Source organism: Pongo pygmaeus, chromosome 20 (genome assembly GCF_028885625.2).
Source record: "Pongo pygmaeus isolate AG05252 chromosome 20, NHGRI_mPonPyg2-v2.0_pri, whole genome shotgun sequence".
Lineage (NCBI taxonomy): Eukaryota > Metazoa > Chordata > Mammalia > Primates > Hominidae > Pongo > Pongo pygmaeus.
The window spans coordinates 53672484-53696703 of record NC_072393.2 but is presented as its reverse complement, the minus strand read 5'-3'; the positions used below and the strand labels follow the sequence as shown (position 1 = coordinate 53696703).

The 24220-nt window shown below is 52.3% G+C and overlaps 1 protein-coding gene across 8 annotated transcripts in view; it reads right to left on the bottom strand.

Moving 5' to 3' along the window:
* Positions 1 to 22587, bottom strand: part of BICRA (BRD4 interacting chromatin remodeling complex associated protein) — a 95917-nt gene extending 73330 nt beyond the window's left edge. For 3 of the 8 annotated variants that reach the window (XM_054464254.2, XM_054464252.2, XM_054464258.2), the window contains exon 1: positions 21532 to 21743. The gene's annotated coding sequence lies outside the window, so the exon portion shown is untranslated. Of the gene's footprint in view, positions 1 to 2063; positions 2157 to 21531; positions 21744 to 22413 lie in introns of those variants that run through there. The other 5 variants (XM_054464259.2, XM_054464260.2, XM_054464253.2 and 2 more) reach the window with 4 other exon arrangements.
* Between the last annotated feature and the right edge of the window lie 1633 nt (positions 22588 to 24220).

The following is a 24220-nucleotide window of genomic DNA, read 5'->3' as shown; positions in this document are numbered from 1 at the left end:
AAAACTTCATGTGGGAAAAAAATAAAAGACTACAACAAGTGTTGGCAAGGATGTGGAGAAACTGGAACCACGTGCACTGCAGGTGGAAATGTAAAATGATGTAGCCACTGCTCCTCCAAAAGTTAGAATAGATCATTACCATACAACCCAGCAATTCCACTCCTAGATATAAACCCAAACAAACTGAAGGCAAAAAGTCAAACAGATACTTAGAGCCTATGTTCACGGCAGTGTCGTTCACAATAGCAAAAAGGGGACATGACCCAAGTGTCCATCGATGGCAGAACAGGTAAACCAAATGTGGTCTATCCATCCAATGGAAGATTACTTAGCCACAAAAAAAAGAAAAGAATTCTGATACATGCTACAACAGGGACGAACCACGAAGACATGTAAAGTGAAATCAACACAAAAGGACAAATACTGGATGATTCTATTTACATGAGGTACCTAGAACTGGCCAATATAGGCCGGGCGCAGTGGCTCACACCTGTAATCCCAGCATTTTGGGAGGCCAAAGCGGGTGGATCACGAGGTCAGGAGATGTAGACCATCCTGGCTAACAAAGTGAAACCCCATCTCTACTAAAAAAAAAAAAAAATACAAAAAAAAATTAGCCGGGTGTGGTGGCGGGCACGGTGGCGGGCACCTATAGTCCCAGCTACTCGGGAGGCTGAGGCAGGAGAATAGCGTGAACCCGGGAGGCGGAGCTTGCAGTGAGCCGAGACTGCGCCACTGCACTCCAGCCTGGGCGACAGAGCGAGACTCCGTCTCAAAAAAAAAAAAAACGAATTGGCCAATATATAGAGAGTAGAACAGAGGTTACGAGGTGTTGGGGTAAGGCAGGATAGAGAGTTACTCTTTAATAGGTATGGAGTTTCTATTTGGAATGATGAACAGGTTCTGGTAATGGATAATGGTGACAGTTACACAATATTAAAGTACTTAATGCCACTGAATTATACACTTAAAAATAGCTAAAATGGGTGGCTGGGCGCAGTGGCTCATGCCTGTAATCCCAGTACTTTGACAGAAGGCCACAGGGGGTGGATCACCTGAGGTCAGGAGTTAGAGACCAGGCTGGCCAACATGGCAAAACCCTGTCTCTATTAAAAATACAAAAATTAGCTGGGTGTGGTGGTGGGTGCTTGTAATCCCAGCTACTCGGGAAGCTGAGGCAGGGGAATCACTTGAACCTGCGAGGCAGGGGTTGCAGTGAGTCGAGATCACACCACTGTACTCCAGCCTGGGTGACAGAGCGAGACTCCGTCTCAAAAAAACCCACAAAAAACAAATAGATATTTGCACACTCATGTTCAAAGCAGCACTATTCCCAATAGCCAAGAGGAGTAAGGAACTCATGTGTTCATCGACAAATAAATGGATAGGCAAAATGTGGTCTATTCATGCAACAGAATATTATTTAGCCTTAAAGAGGAGAGAAATCCTGTCACATGCTACACCACGAATAAGCCTTCAGGACAATACAATAAGTGAAATAAGCCAGTGACAGTATGACAAATACTATAGGAGTCCACTTAAATTTGGCATTTAAAGTCAAATTCATAGAGACAGAAAGTTGAATGGAGGCTACTAGGGACTGGGGATGGGGGGAGTTGTTGAATGCGTATAAAGTTTCAGTTGGGCGGTTGGGTGCGGTGGCTCACACCTGTAATCCCAGCACTTTGGGAGGCTGAGGTGGGCGGATCATGAGGTCAGGAGATTGAGACCATCCTGGCTAACACGGTGAAACCCCATCTCTACTAAAAATACAAAAAGTATTAGCCGGGCGTAGTGGTGGGCACCTGTAGTCTCAGCTACTTGGGAGGCTGAGGCAGGAGAATGGCTTGAACCTGGGAAGCGGAGCTTGCAGTGAGCCGAGATCGCGTCACTGCACTCCAGCCGGACGACAGAGCAAGATTGAGTCTCAAAAACATAAATAAATAAAGTTTCAGTTGGGCAAGATGAAAAAGCTCTGGAGCTCTGTTACACAATAAAAGTACATTTAACACTACTGAACTGCACATTTAAAAATGATTAAGGCGAGGTGCGGTGGCTCATACCTGTAATCCCAGCACTTTGGGAGGCCAAGGCAGGAGGATCACTTGAGCCCAGGAGTTTGAGACCAGCCTAGGCAACATGGCAAAACCCTGTGTCTACAAAAAAAATACGAAAATTAGCTGGGTGTGGTAGCATGTGCCTGCAGTCCCAGCTACTCAGGAGGCTGAGGCGGGAGGATCACCTGAACCCAGGATGTTGAGACTGCGATGAACTATGATCATGCCACTGCACTCCAGTCTGGACAACAGAGACCATGAGCCCCAAACTCCCCAAAGAGGTCACCTTTGGAAAAGGAAAGAAGAAGAGATGGTGCAAAGACTTTCGTCGTGTTATATGACTTTTCTCCATATGTAATGATTAATACAGACCTGGCTGCAAATTGGCAAACCCCAAAGCTAAGAGCTAAGGAATCTTATTTTAACCTTGGCATCCAATGCCTCCCCTCCATTTGCAGAATCCTTGAAAGCAACTCAGAAACACCTGGAAAACCACTGGACACCTTGCTACTCAGAGGGCAGGCCCCTGACCTTAACAGCCTCACCTGGGAGTTAGAAATGCAAAGTGTCTGCACCAGCTGACTCAGAACTCACGTGGTAACAGGATCCCCCAGGAACTGGTGTGCACGTTAAAGTCTAGAAAACTGTGGATTTGCATCACAGCCCAATGTGTCTGCACCAGCCCATACAGACTGAAGAGGGGTTAGTAATAATAATAGCAACAACAGTCAATAGTAATAGCAACCAGCAATGACAAAGTCCTTGTTATGTGCCAGTCACTCCACAACATATCATCTCAAACCCCATAACCTGGCCGGGCGCGGTGGCTCACACCTGTAATCCCACCACTTCGAGGGGCTGACATGAATGGATCACGAGGTCAGGAGTTCGAGACCGGCCTGGCCAACATGATGAAACCCTGTCTCTACTAAAAATACAGAAATTAGCCAGACATAGTGGCATGCACCTGTAATCCCAGCTACTTGGGAGGCTGAGGCAGAAGAATCGCTTGAACCTGGGAGGTGGAGGTTGCAGTGAGCCGAGATCGTGCCACTGCACTCCAGCCTGGGCAACAGAACAAGACTCTGTCTCAAAAAACAAAACAAAACAAACAAACAAACAAAAAACCCACACTCATCCTACTCAGTAGGCATTTTAGGTCTGTGGCCCCTAATCTGCAATTCCAACCTCCAAAAATCTCTAAAGCCACCCTTTTCTTTTTTCCTGGCTCATTGTGGGGCAAAGCACAACTGCAATGGCTGTCCTTAGATCTCCCTCTTAGTATCAACAGCCGCAGATATATTTGCTGCAGAAATATTATTTGCAGAAGTGCTAGCATATGTGTCGACGGGGAGCTGCCTGCCTTGCTGGGGGTGTCCCACATCATCCTGTGTGCACTCTGGTCTGAAACAGCCTGAATTTTGAAACACCTACAAAGTCAGTTACTGCCATAAATGCAGTATTTCCGTTGACCTATGAATGTCATCTATTTAACCTCCAAGGAGGAAGTAGGCCTCTCTAGCTGATTAGGGAAACTGAGGCTGAACAAGGTAGGGGCCTTGTTCCAGTGCCACAGTTGGCTCCAGACCTACACCACACCCCCCAAATCCTGACTCCAGCCGGTCACCCATGCTCTCTAGCTCAGGAACACATTGCTCTCTGAAAGAAGCTGAGGTGGCCATGATTATGTTAAAGAAGACATCAGGGAGGGTAAAAGGAGAAAGAGAGGCTGTGCCTCAGCCTGCAATGGCTCAGCAGCAACCCAGGTTGGCTCTCGGGGCAAGAGGAAGGGAACTTCCCAGCTGTGGTCTTGGCCCCTGTACCAAGGGGGCAGCAAGGCTCGATGAATAAAAACCCAGGGTGGACCAAGCACAGTGGCTCACGCCTGTAATCCCAGCACTCTGGGAGGCCAAGACGGGTGGATCTCTTGAGGACAGGAGTTCAAGACTAGCCTGACCGACATGGTGAAACCCTGTCTCTACTAAAAATACAAAAGTTAGCCGGGTGTGGTGGTGTGCGCCTGTAAACCCAGCTACTCCAGAGGCTAAGGCAGGAGAGTTGCTTGAACCCGGGAGGTAGAGGTTGCAGTAAGCCAAGATCATGCCACTGCACTCCAGCCTGGGTGACCGAGAGAGACTCTGTCTCAGAAAAAAAAAAAAAAAAAAAAACCCAGGATGCAGCTGGGCGTGGTAGCTCATGCCTGTAATCTCACTGCTTTGGGAGGCCAAGGCAGGCAGATCACCTGAGCCCAGGAGTTCAAGACCAGCCTGGGCAACATGGCAAGACCCTGTCTCTAAAAAAAAAAAACCAAAAAATTAGCGGGGCATGGTGACACATGACTGTAGTCCCAGCTACTCGGGTGGCTGAGGAAGGAAGATTGCTTGAGCCTGGGAGATCGAGAGGTCGGGGCTGCAGCAAGCCAAGATCACACTACTGCACTCCAGCCTGGGAGACAGAGTCTCACTCTGTCTCCAAAACAAAACAAAACTGAAACAGGCTCCAGGAACAGACCATCCAGGGAAGAGAGTGGGGGCTCTGCCACTTTGCAGCTGTGGGGCTCTGGGCAAGTCACTTAATCACCCTGTGCCTAGTTTACTCATGTGTAAAATGGGGGTGCTCCCTGCACCTACCTCCTCCAGTCCTTCTGTGAGTGAAGGAGCTGATGCTTGTAAGCGGCCTAGACCAGAGCCTGAGCTGGGGCGAGCCAAGATAAGTGCTGGCTGTGATTATCATGGTTATTGCCATCACGATCCGTGAACAGCTCTTAACTGGCTCCCCAACCCTCCTGAAACCCTTTGCCAAACTTTGGGATATAGAGTCAAGTGTGTGTTTCTCTGGGGAAAAGTCTGTGGCCCTGAGCAGATTCCTAAAAGGACTGGAGCTCCCTCTTACCCCAAATTAGGAACCACCATTTGCTCATAAGACCCAGGGGCCAAGAAACAAAAGGCACCTCTCCACATCCAGCAAGGCAGCTGCCAGAGCTCTCCCTAACTACCAGCTCCCCGTGCCCCTGGCCCCCACACAGCCCCACAGCCTCCCTTTCCTCCTGTGTCTCTCAGCCCATCCATGCTGGCCTCCTGAACGCCTTCCCAATTGTACACACAACCTCTGCCTTCACACCCTCTCCTCTTCGCAAACTGTGAGCAAACTTCACTCCTGAGCCCAACCCAGTACCACCTCCTCCAGGCTCTTCCAGAACCTTCCCTCACCTTCTTTCCTTTTCTCTCCTAAGCCTCCAACTCAGCTCAGAAACTCAAAAACCCAATCCAAACCCAACCCAATCTCCTCACGATCTGTGTAAGGGTCACTTGGCCCCTCAATCATTCAGTATCAGTTAAGGGTTTATTCAGTCCTTTTCAGACCCTGGGGATGTCACCTAACATGGAAATAAGCTGAGTGAAGTGAAGGAAATTGGACGAGAGAGTCAAAGAGGGCTTCCCCGAGGAGGGAGCATTTAAGCAGAGACCTGCGAGATGTGGACCCAAAAGAGTTGGAGGCCACAGTGAACCATGATCGCGCCACTGCAATCCAGCCTGGGCATCAGTGATGCCCTGTCTCTAAAAAAAAAAAAAAAAAGCCAGGTCGGTGGCTCACACCTATAATCTCAACACTTTGGGAGGCTGAGGAGGGCAGCTCACTGGAGGTCAGGAGTTCGAGACCAGCCTGGCCAACATGTCGAAACCCTGTCTCTACTAAAAATACAAAAATTAGCCGGGCGTGGTGGCTCACGCCTGTCATCCCAACTACTCAGGAGGCTGAGGCAGAACTACTTGAACCCAGAAGGTGGAGGTTGCAGTGAGCCGAGATCACATCACTGCACTTCAGCCTGGGCAAGAGTGAGACTGTCTCAAAAAAAAAAAAAAAAAAGCCAGGTGCAGTGGCTCATGTCTGTAATCCCAGCACCATGGGAGGCCGGGTCAGGAGGATCACTTGAGCCTGGGAGTTCAAGGCCAGCCTGGGCAACATAGTGAGACCTCATCTCTGCAAAAACTTACAAAATCAGCCAGGTGTGGTGGCACATGCCTGCAGTCCCAACTACTCGGGTAGCTGAGATTGGAGGATCGCTTGAGCCTGGGAGGTCAAGACAGGAGTGAGTATGGTCACACCACTGCATTCCAGCCTGGACGACAGAATGAGACCCTATCTCCCAAAGAAAAACAAAAAAAAGTCAGGGCGTGGCGGTGGGAGGTACAGGCATAACTTGTTGGATTGTGCTTTGCTTTACTCCACTTCAAAGACACTGTATTTTTTTACAAACTGAAGGTTTCTGGCAACCCTTTGTCCAGTGAGTCTATCTGCATCATTTTCCCAGTCACGTGCTCACTTCATGTCAGTATCAGCATATTTTAGCAATAAAGCAATTTTTAATTAGGGTATGTACACTGGTTTTTTTAGACATAATATTATTGCACACTTAACAGATTGCAGTATCGTATAAACATAACTTTTGTATCCACTGGGGAATCAAAAAACTTGTGTGGCTCGCTCTATTGTGATACTCACTTTACTGCAATGTCTAGAACCTAAGTTGCCTCCTGTCTCTGGGGCATGCTTGTAGCAGGGGAAGATGACTGGGCAAAATACAGTGCAGGCCGAGGTGGGGAGGCGGGAACAAGCTTGGTGAGTGAAAGGCAACATGAAAAGGGTAGGAGATAAGCCAGGCCCGATCAGGCAGACTTTGTACAGAGCTGAAGGGGTTTTACCTGAGGGCACTAGGGAGTCACAATCGGTCCGGCATGTTGGCTCACGCCTGTAATCCCAGCACTTTGGGAGGCAGAGGTGGGCGGATCATCTGAGGTCGGGAGTTCAAGACCAGCCTGGCCAACATGGAGAAACCCCGACTCTACTAAAAATACAAAATTAGCCGGGCACGGTGGTACATGCCTGTAATCCCAGCTATTCGGGGAGCTGAGGCAGGAGAATCGCTTGAACGCCAGAGACGGAGGTTGCGGTGAGCCGAGATCGCACCACTGCACTCCAGCCTGGGCAATAAGAGCTAAACTCGGTCTCAAAAAAAAAAAAAAAAAAAAAAGAGAGAGAGAAAGAACACTTCCTTCCACCCAGCTGCTCAGGGTAATGACCTTGGATCATGCTAGATTCCCTGTTTTTCTTACCCCACCCCCAAGCCCCAAAGCCTGCCCCAGAAGTTCCCTCCTCCAGGAAGCCTACCCTGATGCCTCCCCGCCTGACCTCCCCAGGCTCAGCTGGCAATCCTCAGACACTGATCTGGCTTTGCAGAGGAATGGGTGTGTTCCTGCCTCATCGCCCTCCCCAGTCCCTGAAGGCACAGCACTGGCTATTTGTGCTGGAGGCGAGAACATGGGCCACAGTCCAAGCAGTAGGAAGCCTGAGTGTGAGTCTGAATTAACCAGGAGGACGAAAATCCCAGCTCAGGCAGCAGCTCCCTGTGTGACCTTGGGAAGTCATTTTACCTCTCTGCCTCTGTGACAGGGAGATGGTGAACACCTGGCGGTCTGACCCTTGGGAGGATTTGAAGTGAACTGTGCTACCTGCAGCCCATGGAGCGCACAGCAGGGAGAAGCAGCAGGGAGGGACAGGTAACCAACAAGGCGACCCTCTAAACACAGCACTGGGAGGAAAAGCAGCAGGAGGAGAAACAGAAGCAGTATCCTTTCTGTAAAGCAAAAATCCATCGCACAAAGCAAGCAATTCACTCCAGCGCAGGAGGTCACTGACGGGGAGGGGAATGAAAATAAAAGGGAATTTTATAAATAGGAGTATATATTTTTATATATTATAATGTATAGTTTTATATTTCTATTATGTATTATGTAATGTCTAATACATGAGAGTACACACACACACACACACACACACACACTTTTTTTTGAGATGGCCTCTCGTTCTGTCACTCAGGCTGGAGTGCAGTGGCACTATCTGGGCTCATTGCAACCTCTGCCTCCTGGGCTCAAACAATTCTCTGCCTCAGCCTCCTGAGTAGCTAGGATTATAGGTGCCTGCCACCATGCCCAGTTAATTTTTGTATTTTTAGTAGAGATGGGGTTTCACCATGTTGGCCAGGCTGGTCTTGAACTCCTGATCTCGTGATCCACCCACCTTGGCCTCCCAAAGTGCTAGGATTACAGGTGTGAGCCACCGCACCCAGCTCACTCCTAAATTTTTTTTTTTTTCTTTTTTGACACGGAGTCTCACTCTGTCACCCAGGCTGGAGTGCAGTGGCACAATCTCGGCTCACTGCAAGCTCCGCCTCCCAGGTTCACGCCATTCTCCTGCCTCAGCCTCCGGAGTAGCTGGGACTACAGGCGCCCGCCACCAGGGCTGGCTAATTTTTTGTATTTTTAATAGAGACGGGGTTTCACCGTGTTAGCCAGGATCGTCTCGATCTCCTGACCTCGTGATCCGCCTGCCTCGGCCTCCCAAAATGCTGGCATTACAGGCGTGAGCCACCGTGCCCGGCCCACTCCTACATATTTTTAAGCAGACTTTTGTTAGAAACCAAGTTACAGTCAGGCGTGGTGGCTCATGCCTGTAATCCCAGCACTTTGGGAAGCCAAGGCGGGAGGATCACCTGAGGTCAGGAGTTCGAGACTAGCCTGGCCAACATGGCAGCGAAACCCCATCTCTACTAAAAAAGTATGGCTGGGAGTGGTGGCTCACACCTGTAATTCCAGCACTTTGGGAGGCCATGGAGGGCAGATCACGAGGTCAGGAGTTCGAGACCAGCCTGGCCACATAGTGAAACCCCGTCTCTACTAAAAATACAAAAATTAGCTGGGCGTGGTGGTGCACACCTGTAACATCAGCTACTTGAGAGGCCAAGGCAGGAGAATTGCTTGAACCTGGGAGATGGAGGTTGCAGTCAGCCAAGATCGCACTACTGCACTCCAGCCTGGGCGACAGAGCAAGGCTCTATCTTGAAAATAAAAAGAAACTGAGTTAAATAAGTCTCTCAATTCAGGCCGGATGCAGTGGCTCACTCCTGTAATCCCAGCACTTTGGGAGGCGGACACCAGTGATCACCTGAGGTCAGGAGTTCAAGACCAGCCTGACATGATGAAACCCCATCTCTACTAAAAATACAAAAATCAGCCAGGTGTGGTGGCACGTGCCTGTAATCCCAGCTACTCAGGCGGCTGAGGCAGGAGAATTGCTTGAACCCGGGAGGCGGAGGTTGCAGTGAGCCAAGATAGCACCATTGCACTCCAGCCTGGGCAACAAGAGCAAAATTCCATCTCAAATTAATAAAAAAAAAAAAAAAAAAAAGGCTAAAAAATTTTAAATACAAAAGCAGGACCATGGAAGGGGACATGCTTGAGAAGGTACAAAGCACTGGGCAGACATCAGGGGATTTTGTTCTTTTGGCTAAAGAGACAGAAATTTAACAGAAAAAGGCAACCCTGCACAAAACAGCCTTGAGACAGCGGGCAAACTGCAGGGTGGGACAGGACTTTTCCTGAGTTTTATCAACTCCAAGATGCGCATTTTTCACACTTTTGTCTCTGAAAAGGAAGCCGCATCTTACAACTGATGGCTGCTTAGCCCAGGAAATACCCTGTCTGGCTTTCACTCCCAGGTGAACTGCAGGAGAAACACCAGAACTCAGGGAGCCTCGGTTTCCCCGCTGAGCAGTGGGGAGGTCGACAATCCTGACCTACCTCCCAGGTTCCCATTCACTCCCTCTTTGAACAGCACTTAGGGAGTGAGTACAGGACTCCAGGCTCACACGGAGGCACCAGGGAGGTAGCCAGGGTCAGGACAAGCAATGACCGTAGACAGAGGTCGAGTGGGGCTCCAAGACCCATGGCTGCCTTGACAGGGTGACAGGACTGCTGGGGAGCTCTGCTGCTGCCGGAAGAGGCCTAGGATTTAGGGCTGGGCTACCTGTGCAAAAGAACTGCTCAGAGACGGGGCTTGATGAAAATGCTGTTTCCTGGACTCCACCCTTCGGGATTCCCAGGAGTTTGGTCTGCGTGGAGCCCAGGGATGGTCATTTTTCACAAGCATCCCTGGTCATTTGGAAGCAGGTGGGTTTTTTTGTTTTGTTTTGTTTTTTTGAGACAGTCTCGCTCTGTCGCCCAAGCTAAAGTGCAGTGGTATGATCACAGCTAACTGGAGACTCGACCTTGTGGGCTCAAGTGATCCTCCCACCTCTCAGCCTCCCAAGTTCCTGGGACTACAGGCATGCACCACCATGCCCGGCTACTTTTTGTATTTTTTTGTAGAGACGGGGTTTCACCATGTTGCCCAAGCTGGTCTCAAACTCCTGACCTCAGGTGACCTCCCAAAGTGCTGGGATTAGAGGTGTAAGCCACTGCGCCCTGGCCAGTGGGACACTTTTTGAGAAACACACAGGAACTCCAAAGACAGGGTCTCTGCTCCCCTGTCTCCATCCCTGGGACATGCCTGTCATCCACCCATCCATTCATTCAACAAGCATCTACAGAGCACCTACTGCACACCAGGAGCTGAGAACACAGGAAACACAGCCCTCCCTTCTCATCTTCTGCAGTTTGGAGCCTCATGAGAAAGCCAGGCTTGAAGAAATACTCACGGGAAAGAATTTCTTAAAGGAAGGCACTCCCGCTACACAGACACCAACATGCCTGCATCTCAAAAGGATCATGCTGAGCCGAAGATGCTCAACCCAACGGACTCCACAGGGCAGGTCTCCCCCTCTGTGAAATTCTAGAAGAGGCAAGCCTGACCCACAATGACAAGGCAGGCCAGTGACTGCTTCTGGGAGCAAGTACTGACCAGGAAGGGGCAAAGGGCAACTTTCTGGCAGTGACGAGAATGTGCTGTATCTTGATAGGGGTTAGGACTCATGGAAAGGCATGCTTAAGCTATGTGCATTTTAATGAATGGCTCTCTGCAGCCTCAGCCTCCTGGACTCAAGCAATTCTCCCATCTCAGCCTCCAGATTAGCTCCAGGCAGGGGCCACCACAACTGGCTAAGGTCTTTATTTGTGTTTTGGAGAGATAGGGTCTTATTGTGTTGCCAAGGCTGGTCTCGGACTCCTGGCCTCAAGTGATCCTCCCACCTCACCCTCCCAAAAAGTACTGGGATTACAGGTGTGAGCCACCGTGCCTGGTCCCTCTGCGGATTTTACTGTAAACTTCAATGAAAAAGGACTGGGAGAGGCTGGGAGCAGTGGCTCATACCTGTAATCCCAGCACTTCGGGAGGCTGAAGCAGGCAGATCACCTGAGGTCAGGAGTTCGAGACCAGCCTGGCCAACACGGCAAAACCTCGTCTCTACTAAAAATACAAAAACTAACTGGGCGGGATGGCGGGCGCCTATAATCCCCGCTACTCAGAAGGCTGAGGCAGGGAGAATGTCTTGAACCTGGGAGGCAGAGGTTGCAATGAGCCGAGATACTGCCACTGCACTCCAGCCTGGGCAACAGAGCGAGACAGCGAGAACCCATCTCAAACACAAAAAAAAAAAAAGAAAAAAAAAAGGGGTTGGGAAAAAAAAATAAATAAATATATATACACTGTGCATGAAAGGGTAAGTATACTCACAAAAGTAGGAGATCACCGCGCACATTCTAGGGAGAGAAATTCCACCAGTATAGCAAGGGCTTGCTAAGCTGTGAGCTCAGACCTCTCCCAGGGAGACCTCCCGCACCCAGGCTGGGTGCCAAGTGTCTGAGGTCAATGAGACACTATGCATGCCAGGTGATGGAGGTTACAGTCCAGAGAACTGTCACAGCCACCCAGTGAGGCAGGCGCTGTGGACATCTGCCCGCCCAGCCTCACACAGTGGACAAGAGTTGGCATCCAGCCTCTGGAAAGGTGGCTCCGGGGAGCTTCACCTGCAGGCGTCCCTGGACACTGGGCCATCCTCTGCCTCCAGGCAGCAGAGGCCACCAGGTGCTCCCTCAAGGACCCCAAGGGTCTTTAGCAAGGGTCTCACAGCCTCAGACAGATATTCCCGCTCACTCCGTTCCCAAGGTTACCAGGCTGGGACACAGAGGACATAAGAGGCTGAGAGGGGCCACGCTGAAGTTGGCAGCCCCCTAAACAGGCAAGCACTTCAAAGGGAGAGTGCAGAGGGACAGGGTGGGCATGGCGAGGGAATGAAGGTAGTGGGGCCGGGCTGGGGGGTCCAGGGGCATCAACCCTTCCTCTGCAATCCTAGAAAGAGCATTTTTGTCCCCAACCTCAAGAGTATACACAGAAGCAATAACAACACTAACAATAGTGACCGTTTACTCTGAGCCAGGCACTTGCAAAACATCTTTTCCACGCTAGACCTTATTTAACAATAAGGTCATCCAAATAAGTATTTATTATTTCTCCTGTACTTCCGGTTCTCTAAACTGGACTACAGGAGGGAAATAGCTTGCCACCAAGTCACAGGCTTAGAAGGAGCAGAAACAGGACTTTAACCCACACAGCTGACCCAGCTGCCCATCACCTCCAGGGTCATCCTAGGGGTCCATCCCCTGCTGCCAGCCCCACTTCTACTCTTCCTTTATGAGGATGATTTCTGCACAGAGTAACAGAACCTGTACCCCACACTGCATGCACCCAGGTGTGACCCCCAAACCTGTGTAATCAGAAACAACCCACAGGGTTTGAGGCTTGGTGTGGCCAAGACAGGGAATTCATCACAGTCCCAAAGAGGGGATCACAGAAAAAGGACAACCTGATCAAAGCCCACTCCCTGCTGCCTCAGTTTCCCAACCTATGAAATGGGCCTAATGCCACTTTCTTCACAGAACAGGACAGACTCTGGAGGTGCTGAAACAAATTCTGGATCCCAGAAATAACAACACCATTAACAACAATAATAATACAACGGAAATGATATGATATCTGGAATTTGCTTTAAAATACCTTGGCAAAAAAGAAAAAAATATATGTGCACGGTAGGTAATGGCCAAAAAAAAGATCAGATCAGCAGAAAATTCTTGCAGAAGCTGGTGATGGTTACACAGGGGTGGTTGTGCTATTTTCTCAACTCTCGGTGAGTGCTTTAAAATTTCCTTAACAAAAAGTTAAAAAGGCCGGGTGCATGGCTCATGCTTGTAATCCCAGCACTTTGGGGGGCCTAGGTGGGCAGATCACCTGAGTTCAGGAGTTCGAGACCAGCCCGGCCAACATGGTGAAACCCCTTCTCTACTAAAAATACAACAATTAGCCGTGTGTGGTGGCAAGCGCCTGTAATTCCAGCTCCTTGGGAGACTGAGGCACGAGAATCGCTGGAGCCTGGGAGGCGGAGGTTGCAGTGAGCCGATATGGCGCCACTACACTCCAGTCTGGGTGACACAGTGAGAGCCTGTCTCAAAAAAATAAAAAATGTAAGTTAAAATAACAATAAATAAATCTGCCAAGCCGAGTCTAGATGGCAAAAAAAAGAAAAAAGAAAACAAAATAATAATAAGCAAAGACGGCCAGGTGCAGTTGCTCATGCCTATAATCCCAGGACTATGGGAGGCCAAAGTCGGAGGACTGTTGAGCCCAGAAGCTGGAGACCAGCCTGGGCAATATAGCAAGACCTTGTCTCTATAAAATAAAATAAAATATTTAAAAATAATAGGCCAGGTATGGTGGCTCATGTTTGTAATCCCAGCACTTTGGGAAGCTGAGGTGGGTGGATTGCTTGAGTCCAGGAGTTCGAGACTAGCCTGGCCAACATGGCCAAACACCAGCTCTACAAAAAATACAAAATCAGCTGGGTGTCGTGGCCCACATCTGTAGCCATAGCTACTCGGGAGGCTGAGACATAAGAATCACTTGAACCCGGGAGGCGGAGGTTGCAGTGAGCCGAGATCACACCACTGCACTCCAGCCTGGGCACAGAGAGAGACTCTTGTCTCAAAAAAAAAAAAAAAAAAAATTAATAAAAATAAAAAATAATAAGAATCAAAGTGAAGCTTCACTGAGCATTCCCGAGAGCCAGGTCCTATCCTAAAAAGCTTCCCAAGTCTTCACTCATTGAAGCTTCACAATACCCAAAGTGGGGGAAGCTCTGTCACAGAAGAGGAAATTGTGGCCCAGTGGGTACTTGGGCATTGTCTTCCTTTTTTTTATTTTTTGAGACGGAGTCTTGCTCTGTCGCCCTGGCTGGAGTGCAATGGTGCGATCTCAGCTCACCGCAACCTCCGCCTCCCAGTTTCAAGCGATTCTCATGCCTCAGCCTCCTGAGGAGCTGGGATTACAAGCATGTGCCACCACGCCTGGCTAATTTTTTTGTATTTTTAGTAGAGACAGGGCTTCACCATGTTGGCCAGGCTGGTCTCGAACTCCTGACCTCAGGTGATCCGCGTGCCTTGGCCTCCCAAAGTGCTGGGATTACAGGCATGAGCCACCAATGCCAGCCCTGTGCCTCCCATTTAAAATGCCAACATTGATTGCCTAGGGTTTGGGGGAAAGGCCATAGCGACTTGGGTATCTAATCCTGTGGGAGACTCTGCTACTTAATAATAATTATTCCAATCACAGCCACTCACATTTTTTGGGTGCTTGCTATACCCCAGGCACTGTGCTGAACACTAAGCATGCCCGAGGTGGCTTTCCTCTCATGACCACTCTTCCAGTTGGGGAAACTGAGGCACAGTACAGGGAAGCCCTGTGTGCCTCATGCCGGAGCAGCCTGCGTGCCCTCTGCTGCCATGCAGTTTAGAATGCCAACATTGTTCCTCGTGTGCCTTTCAGGAAGACAATGGGGACCTTTCAGAGCGGAGGAGTCAGCATGAGTCCCGTGGGAGAACAGCAATCATAGTGAAAACAACAGCAGCATCATTTGCTAGTTCCTGAAAGCGACTGCCTGCCCAGCTTGGCAGAACATTGCTTCGTTCAGCCTCACAGCAGACCCTACAAGGGAGGCATCATGGGCCCATTTTATAGACAAGGAAACTGAGACCATGCAAAGGAATTGCTTGCCCAGGGTCACACTGCAATTAAGCAGAGAAGCCAGCATTCCATCCGACGCCTGCCAATTAAGGGGGTCACAGTCCCCAGGAGAAATAAACTGCCTAAGAATGACAGGTGACACAGACACTGACTGACAAGGCTACCTTGGCACTTTATGGGTGTTTGGGGACCCTCACAAGAGCCTTACCAAGTAGGTACTGATATGAAACCACTTAATAGAGGGGAAAACCAAGGCCCCAAGCAAGCCCCCTGTCCACAGCCATTCAGCCAGCAAGTAGCAGAACTGGGATTAGAACCAACAGGCAGGGCCCAGAGCCCACGCTCCTAACCTCCACACCAGGTGGCAAGCATGTGACACAGGCCATAAGCAGGAGGAAGAGGCAAGGAGGTCATCAGATGCAAGGAGGTCACCCGAGGCAAAGAAACCTGCAGCCTGGAGACGCTGCCTGGGCGACAGGTGGGATCACATTGAACAAGAGAGAAAGAGAACAACTTTCTTCAAGGGGCAGCATGAGGGGCCGGGCACGGTGGCTCATGCCTGTAATCCCAGCACATTGGGAGGCCAAGGCGGGAGGAGTGCTTGAACAGGAGTTCGAGACCAGCCTGGGCAACACAGTGAGACCTCATCTTTACAAAAAATATTAAAACTCCCTGGGCGCGGTGGCGTGCACCTGTAGTCCCAGCTACTGGGGAGGCTGAGATGCGAGGCTCACTTGAGCCCAGGAAGGATAATGCTGCAGTGAAAAGTGATGGCACCACTGCACTCCAGCCTGGGTGACACAGCAAGATTCTGTCTCAAAAAAATAAAAAAGATGCGACATCAAAGGTGCTCCCTAAGAGCTACCGAAAGACAAATCACTGGCCCTTGATCTAGCAATCCCACTTCCAGGAGTCCATCCCACAGGCATACTCATTTCCCTGTAACATGTGTGGACATGTGCCTTCCCATGCTTCACACAGAAACGTCTGGAAACACCTCCACGTCCATTATAGTAAACAAGGATTCACCCACACAGAGGAATACCACACAGCCAAGAAAAAGATGGAGGAAGACCTACATTGGTAGGGTCTCCCTGGGAGATGAAGTGGGAAAAAATGCAATGGATAGACCAGACTACCATCTGTGTAAGATGAATAGTTTTTTGTTTGTTTGTTTGTTTTAGACAGAGTCTCCCTGTGTCGCCCAGGCTGGAGTGGAGTGCAGTGCCGCAATCTCGGCTCACCGCAACCTCCGCCTCCTGCGTTCAAGCAATTCCCCTGCCTCAGGTTCCCGAGTAGCTGGGATTACAGCCGTGCACCACCATGCCCAGCTAATTTTTGTATTTTTAGGAGAGATGGGGTTTCACCACGTTGGCCAGGCTGGTCTTGAACTCCTGACCTCAGGTGATCTGCCCACTTCAGCCTCCCAAAGTGCTGGGATTACAGGCGTGAGCCACCATGCCCGGCCTGAATAGTTTTAAACACATACATCCATATATAAGAGTACATGCACAGAACATCAGAATGGAGGTGCTGTCTCCAGGGAAGAGAGCTAGGGGACCAGGGATTCTGGGGAGGTTAGAGGGAGAGACATCATCTTTAGTGTTCTGAATTTGCCCCGTGTGTGTATCACTTAGAACAAAAAGAACAAAAGGCAGAGAGAGAAAAAGATGATGTCTCAGACCACCCAGACAGAATGAATGAAACCCCACAGCGGCTAATCCAACCCTTCTCTCTCCTCCTCCTGGACTGTGTCCCAATGTCTTAACTGATCCCCAGGGCCCTGTCACACAGTAGGCCCTCAGGAAGTTTAATTGGGAACAATTAAAGAAACAAAGGCCTTCTCTGCTTTTGCCAACACTCCTTCCCCCCTCCCCCCAATGAATACATACACTCATACACAAAACTAATTGTCACCAAACTAGAAATGCCTTAGAAAACTCTCCCTCTCCACTGGGGAAACTTGCATGTCACTGAGACACAAAAGCTTCAGTCAACTGGGACAAAACTCTACTGGTGGTACTCCAGGCGGAGGAGAACGCGAGGGACAGAACCAGGAGACACTCCCTGGGGACCCCTCAACCAAACGCTCCCCATGCGTCTCTGGTGTGGCATAAGGCGCATCCTACCAGCGAGCTAGCTCAGACAAGACAGGGGACAAAAAACCAGAGGGATATGAAGGGGTGAGTAAGGAGGGGGCAATTCATTCTGCTGGGAGAGCGGGCAGCAATTGTCATCTTGGACACGGCACGGGTGACTGCTCTTGTTTCTACTAAGTGAGGGTGCCTGGTGGGGGAAGAAAGCTCAAATATGACCAGGGCAAGATAACCATACTCCCCACCCCTCTCCCCTGCAGGGCGGGAGAGGGGAAATGGCAGCCCCTCTGCCTTCCAAGCCCAGGCGGCCTGGAAAGGAATGCCATGTTTTCCTGTTTCCAATTAACTTCCCCTACCAGCAGCCCTCTGCATTCTTGAGACCTGGAGTCAAGGCAGCCTTGCGGGTGGGGGTTGAAAGCTGGCGGGGGAACTGGGCTGCTGGCTAGACCTGGGCTACAAGGTGGCCCACGGGAACTGAGGGAACCCTACACACCCCCAGGAACTCTGCCTTCATAGGCCTCTGGGTGCTGATCCCCTGGCCCTTCCACAGCCTGGGGCACACCCCACCTCCTGAAGGAAGGTTAGGGAAGGGCCGGAGGCCTCTGGGAAGGAAGTCAGCACGGAGACCCTCTAGGGCCTCACTCGGACTTCTCCCACCAGCTCCCCAAAAAGATCAGTTCCTACATTCAGCCAGCACTCAATCTTGAGAAATCTGGGTGTCCCCCACAGCCCCTCTCCTCCTGCCCACCACCCCCGAGAATTCTTATTACTTATGCCTGTCATCTCACCAACGGAAATAACTGCACTTAAAGGAGGGGACAGTGGCTGCGGGGATCAGGGGTCCCTTAAAGCTCCTGGGATCAGACACCATGAAGCACCATCTCCCCAGTTCTGTTGACAAATATGGAATCCCCACCACTAGTCTCTGCCGTCTGGCTTGGGAGTCCCAGCTCGGCCGTGGAACATGCTTCCCCCTGGCCTCAGTTTCCCCATCTGTAAAATGGCAAGATCACCTGTATTACCTCCTACACCGGGTGAGCTGGGCCCAGCCCCTCTCTGTCAGCCCCTCAGCCCCTCTCCCTCAGCCCCCCAGCCCCTACAGCTAAGCATGTATTCCGCATGGGTAAAGTGCTGAAGGGGTAGGGGCCTAGTCCCCAAAGCGCTCAGAGGGTGGGTGTCACTGAAGGGGAATTGTTTGTTTGCAGCTGGCCTTCCCAGACCACAGGGAATTCTTCTGGGGCAAAGGTCTTCTGCTACTCACCTTTACACTTTTTATTTTATTTATTTATTTATTTTTTTTTTGAGACAGGGTCTCACTCTTGCCCAGGCTTGAGAGCAGTGGCACAATCACAGCTCACCCCAGCTTCAAACTCCTAGGCGCAAGCAATCCTCCCACCTCAGCACCCCCAAGTAGCTAGGACCACAGGCGAGTGCCACCATGCCCAACTAATTTTTTCATTTCTTGTAGACGCAGGGTCTCACCGTGTTGCCTAGGCTGGTCTTGAAATCCAGGCCTCAGGCAATCCTCCAGCCTCGGTCTCCCCAAGTGTTGGGGTTACAGCTGTGAGCCATGGCACCCGGCCTTAAATTTAAATGCCAGTCAGATTACCTGAGGTCAGGACCTCAAGACCAGCCTGGCCAACATGGTGAAATCCCGTCTTTACTAAATATACAAAATTTAGCCAGGTGTGGTGGTAGGTGCCTGTAATCCCAGCTACTCCGGACGCTGAGGCAGGACAATCGCTTGAACCCGGGAGGCAGAGGTTGCAGTGAGCCGAGATCAAGCCATTGCTCTCCAGCCTGGGCAAAAGAGCGAGACTCTGTCTCAAAAAAAAAAATTAAATGCCGCCAGTTGACATTCCTCCCCTGTGCCCACACTGCGTATCCTGCCTGCTGAATGATAAATATAAATGACATGTTTGGATAATACTTTTACCCACCTCCAGGTCACTTAAAGGAACTATAATTACCCCCACTTGCAGATGAGAAAACAGGACCAGCAGTTAAATGACCTGCCTAAGGTTACAGAGTGGATCAGGCCAAGGAGAACAGGCAAGAAAGTTCTCCGCTAGCTGCATCAAAGGGCCATGGTGTGGCAAAGCGACAGCGGGTCACAGGGCATAGGAACAAGACATCAACAGTCCCAAACAGTTCAGCTTCTCTCTTCTCTACTTCAGGGCTGAGTAGCAGCAAATGGGGCCAAGTCCTCCGCTCAGGTAGAGAAGGGAGAAGATGACAGTGGGGCCAGCTCCCAGGTACCCTGAGCCCATCACTGGCCAGGCCTGGGGCTCCCCCTCCCCGACTCCTCACACACCTCCAATTCTCAGTTCCTGCAGGCAATTCTCCATTCCAGCCACAAGTGAAATGATCCTGCCCTCAGCCCAACTTCGAGGTGCATCTTACCCCTTCCCAAAACCAGCTCCCAGGGAAAAAAAAAATCTGGCTGCTTTTTCTAAGTATTATCTACATTTCCGAACCAGGTCCACTGAAGTCAGGGGGACAAAGTGCCAAAGGGTGGGACAGAAGAAGAGCTTAACAGTTTTGAGCTAAGCTGGAAAAACTCCAGGAGGTTACAAATTGGGGCTCTGTGTGACCCAGGGCTGTGTGACCCTGGGCAAGCTTCTTAACCTCTCTGAGCCTCCACCTGTCTGGAAAATGGGAATAATGTCTGTCCCTTCTCTATTTCCTCCTTGGACTCTGGCCAGTGTGTAATGTACTTAGCAGCAGCGGAATAAGGCTCCCTAGTTAGATATTGTTATTAATATTTCCATCTTGAGGGGGGAGCTATGGGGGAAGGCAAGGGAGGTCAACATGTCCCAAAAGTCCTACCAGTGCATGGGAAGGGGGTGCTTCCTGAGTTGTCCTCCCGTTTTCTCATGACCCAGGGCAGGTCAGAGTTGACAAAGCCCCCCACACCCACCCCAGGTGCTGCGAGAGGTTAAAAGCACAGAGAGCTTATCATAAATCTCAGACCTTGATGCCTTGGATGTTTCTAGTTTCCCTTTCAAGTGCCCTCCGTAAAGAGGTGTAAGAAAAAGGCACCCCTAGATCTGTACTATACTACGGAGTGGGTAGGTAGGTGTGTGTGTGGAGGGGGGGGGTGAGAAAAGGGGACGATGGTCAGGACATGGGCCTGGGCACAGACTGCAGCCCACAAGGCTGGGGACACCAGAGAGCTAGGACCTGTCACCTGGGCCTCCCCGGGAGAGCTGACACCGCGGCCTCTGACCCCACCTCCCGGGAAGTTCAGCTGCTCAGAACCACAAAGCAAAACAAAGGGGCGCGGAGAGGAAGAAGCCGCAGTGCCTCCCAATCACCGCCGGCGCCCGAGCCCGAGCCGAGCCCTCCCGCGGCTCCTTGCCCGGTCCTCCCGGCTGGCCGCGCACCAAGGCCCAAGCAGCCCCTGGTCCCTCGTCTCCCCGCGGCCGCCCGTGACAGGAGTCGGGAAGCAGCCGAGGCGCAGTCGGGGATGGGAAAACCAGATGGCTCCATCCCTCCTCCCTCCTCCTCCATCCCTCCCTCCGGGTGCCCGCGGCCTGGCTGCCCTCCGCAGGGGCCCGGGGAGGCCGCGGGCCCAGCTCGTCCGGGCTCATCCCGGGGAAAGGGCTGCCTTTGTCTAAAGGTCACCACCCGAGCGCGGTGCCCCGGCCGGGCCTGGTGCCTCCGGTTCCCAGGCCGAGGGGGAGGAGATGGGGGGCCGCCCCGAACCTCGGGAAGTGACAGGAGGCGCTCACCCCCCCACCCCCGTAACGGCCCCCTCCGGGATGAGCCTCAGCTGGGGGTGGGGGAGGGGGTCACCTCTCTCCACTGCCGGGGGCTGGGGGTCAAGTCAACTCCTTTCATTGTTTAGGGGCGGTGCGGAGGGGGAGCCCCGGTGGCCTCCTTCCCCATCCATCCCTCCCCAGCTTTCCAGGGGCCCCCAGTGTCCGCGACACCCAAGGGAGGGATTTGGGGAGGGGGCGCAGGGGCCGAGCGAGGCGGGGAGATGCAGGCTCTCCGCCTCCGGCCGGGAGATCACCGCCCGCTACCCGGTGGCCCTTGCCTTCCCCGAAAGGCGGGGAGCGGGGCGAGGGGAAGGGGCCGGGCAGGGGAGGGGGTCTCCGCGCCCCTCCCCCCGTGGAACGTTAGGTCTCCTCTCTCCGCCGCTCCATTGTATCCCCGGCAGCCGGCGGGAGGGCCGGGGAGGCACCGGGCGCCGGGTCTGGGCAGGGAAGCCGGTTGGGGGGGTCCCCGTAGGATCGGGGCGGCGGCGGTGGTGGAAGAGACGCGGGGCTGGGGGGTGCCGGTGGCGGTGGGCGCCGAGCAGAAAAAAAAAAAAAAAAAAAGAGGCAGCGGGCGCTGCGCCCCGGCTGGGGGGCTGAGTGTGTGAGTGTCGCGGGGGTGGGTTCGGCCCCGGCTCCGGCTCCCCCCACACACACCCTCGCCGCCAACCCCCACTCCCCCCTCGCTTTTGCGCCCTGTCACAGCCCCGACTCGCAGGTAGAGAGAGTTAAGAGATTTAAAGAGAAATTGCTACATTGTGAGAAACTCACCCTGATGTTTGAGCAGCCGTCGGCGCGGGGTCTCCGAGACGGCCCCGCACGGGCTGCAAAGGGAGGACCCAGAAGGGGCCGGCCGGCCGGGCCGGTCAGCGCACTGCCTGATCGCATGGCGGCCGCTCGGCAGCCGCTGCCGGGCCCCCGCCGCCGCCCCGCGCCCAGGCCCGCGCGCCCCGGGCCCGCGCCCGTTCCGGGGAGCGCCCCTCGGGTATGAAAAAAAAAAAATTTTTTTTTTAATTAAATGCAAACGGAAAAAAAAAAAAAACCTCTCAGGTTTTGTGTTCCGCCCCCCCTCCTCTTCCTCCTCCTCCTCCTCCTCCTCTTCCCTCCGCCCTCGCCGGAGGAGGGGCCTCAGGAATCCCCGCCCCGCGTCCGGGCGGACCAGCCCCGACCCCGCCAGGCCGAGCGGCGGGCCCCGGAGCCAATGGGAGGCTGCGGACGTCCGGGGACTGGGCCCTCCGCGCCGGCACCGCCCCCGCCCCCAGCCCCAGTCCCGGGGGTTCAGGGGCGCGCCTGCTCGGGCTCGGGTGTAGTTTGTCGACTGCCTCCGGCCGCGATCCGGGTGCTGGGGCGCGGGGCAGCTGAAGGGATCCGCGCTCCCAGACCCCCGGTCCGGCTGGGGAGGGGGCGCCGTGCGTCCTGGGCGCGTCCCCCAAGGCGGAGGACGGTCGTCCGGCGGGAGGACGCGTCCAGGGGGAGCGCCGCAGGTTCGAAAAGATAACTGGAGTCGAGGATGAAGGAAATGGAGGGGATGGAGGGGAGTTCCCCCCAGAGGTGGGACCGCGCCGGAGCCTGGAGTCGGAGCCTGACAGGATGGAAGGCGGCGGGCACTTCGGGGTGACAGGCCGGGACCCCGGGCGTGGCTCGATCACTCACCCTAGCTGGTCTCCGTCGAGCCACGGCGGCGCCGGGGAGGCGGGTCGGGCCTGCCTGGGAGCCTGTCCCCGGCAGCTCTGGCCGCGCTGATGGGATTCCCAGAAGCCCCAGGACGCCGCGGTGGTGTCGGGTCCGTTTCCGCCCTACCAGGCCGTAAACGCCCTGCTGGCGGGACACGGATTCACGCGTTGCCCTTAGCGAGCGCTTGGTGAGCGCCCACTGTGTGCGCTGCGCAGTGCTGGGGGCCCAGCGGGGACACAGAGCCCCCCGACCTGCCCTCCGGAGGCTTGCCGCGCAGGGAGACTTACACTTTGTTATCTTAGTCCCTTCTGCCTCCCCAGTGCCCTAGAAAAGCTCGTGCACACAGTAGGTGAATGCGGGTTGAATAAATGAGTAATTGAGACAGATTGTAATTTTGTTGTTGTTGTGTTATATATTGTTTTGTTTTGAGACGGAGTTTCGCTCTTTCGCCCAGGCTGGAGTGCAGCGGCACGTTCTAGGCTCACCGCAACCTCCCTCCCCTGCGTTCAAGCTATTCTCTTGCCTCAGCCTCCCGAGTAGCTGGGATTACAGGCGTATGCCACCACGCCCGGCTAATGTTTGTATTTTTAGTAGAGACCGGGTTTCACCATGTCGGCCAGGATGGTCTCGATCTGTTGACCTCGTGATCTGCCCACCTCGGCCTCCCAAAAAGTGCCCGGCCTCTGTTTTTTTAAGCCTTAACATGTGTTCTAGTATCTTGGCGGTACTACCTATAATATTTACTTCAACGTATTTTTTTTTAAATAATTTTATCGGCCAGGCGCGGTGGCTCACACCTGTAATCCCAACACTTTGGGAGGCCGAGGAGGATCACCTGAGGTCAGGAGTTCGAGACCAGCCTGGCCAACATGGTGAAACCCCGTCTCTACTAATAATACAAAACTTAGCTGGGTGTGGTGGTGCATGCCTCTAATCCCAGCTACTTGGGAGGCTGAGGCAGGAGAATCGCTTGAACCCGGAAAGCAGAGGTTGCAGTGAGCCGAGATCACACCATTGCACTCCAGCCTGCGCAACAAGAGGGAAACTCTGTCTCAAAAATAAGAAGAAGAAGAAGAAGAAGAAGAAGAATTTATCCAGCCTGGGCAACAAAGCGAGACCCTGTCCAAACAAAAATTACAAAAATTAGCCCAGCATGGTGGCGTGTACCTGTAGTCCCAGCTACTTGGGAGGCTGAGGCAGGAGGATCGCTTGAGTCCAGGAAGTCGAGGTTGTAGTTCCCTGTAGTCATGCCACTGCACTCCAGCCTGGGAGACAGCAAGACCCTGTCTCAAAAAAAAAAAAAAAAAAAAAAAAGAAGAAGAAGAAATTAATTGTGAGAGACCACAGAGGGTAAGGGCCCTGACTCAAACCAGTCAGCCCCGGTTCACATCCTGCCTTTGCCACTTTCTTGCTGTGTGACAGTGGACAAATTACCTCATCTCTGTGTGTCCTCATCTTTAACATGCTGATAATAATAGGCCTCATTTCATAGGGTCATGAGGAGGAATGAGCTAGGGAGAGCTGCACCTGAGAGGAAGTGCCATCTAAATGCTGGCTGTTATCATTATTGATGATTAGTAAGTAAAAAGGAAGTTATCAGTTCCACAAGTGAATACCTTATGCAATGTCCCAAACATAAAAGCGTGATAGATCTATAACTTAATACAGTGGTGTTCACCCAACACTATTTACAATAGCAAAGACATGGAATCAACTCAGGTGCCCATCAACAGTGGATTGGATAAAGAAAATGTGATAAATGTACACGTGGAATACTATGCAGTCA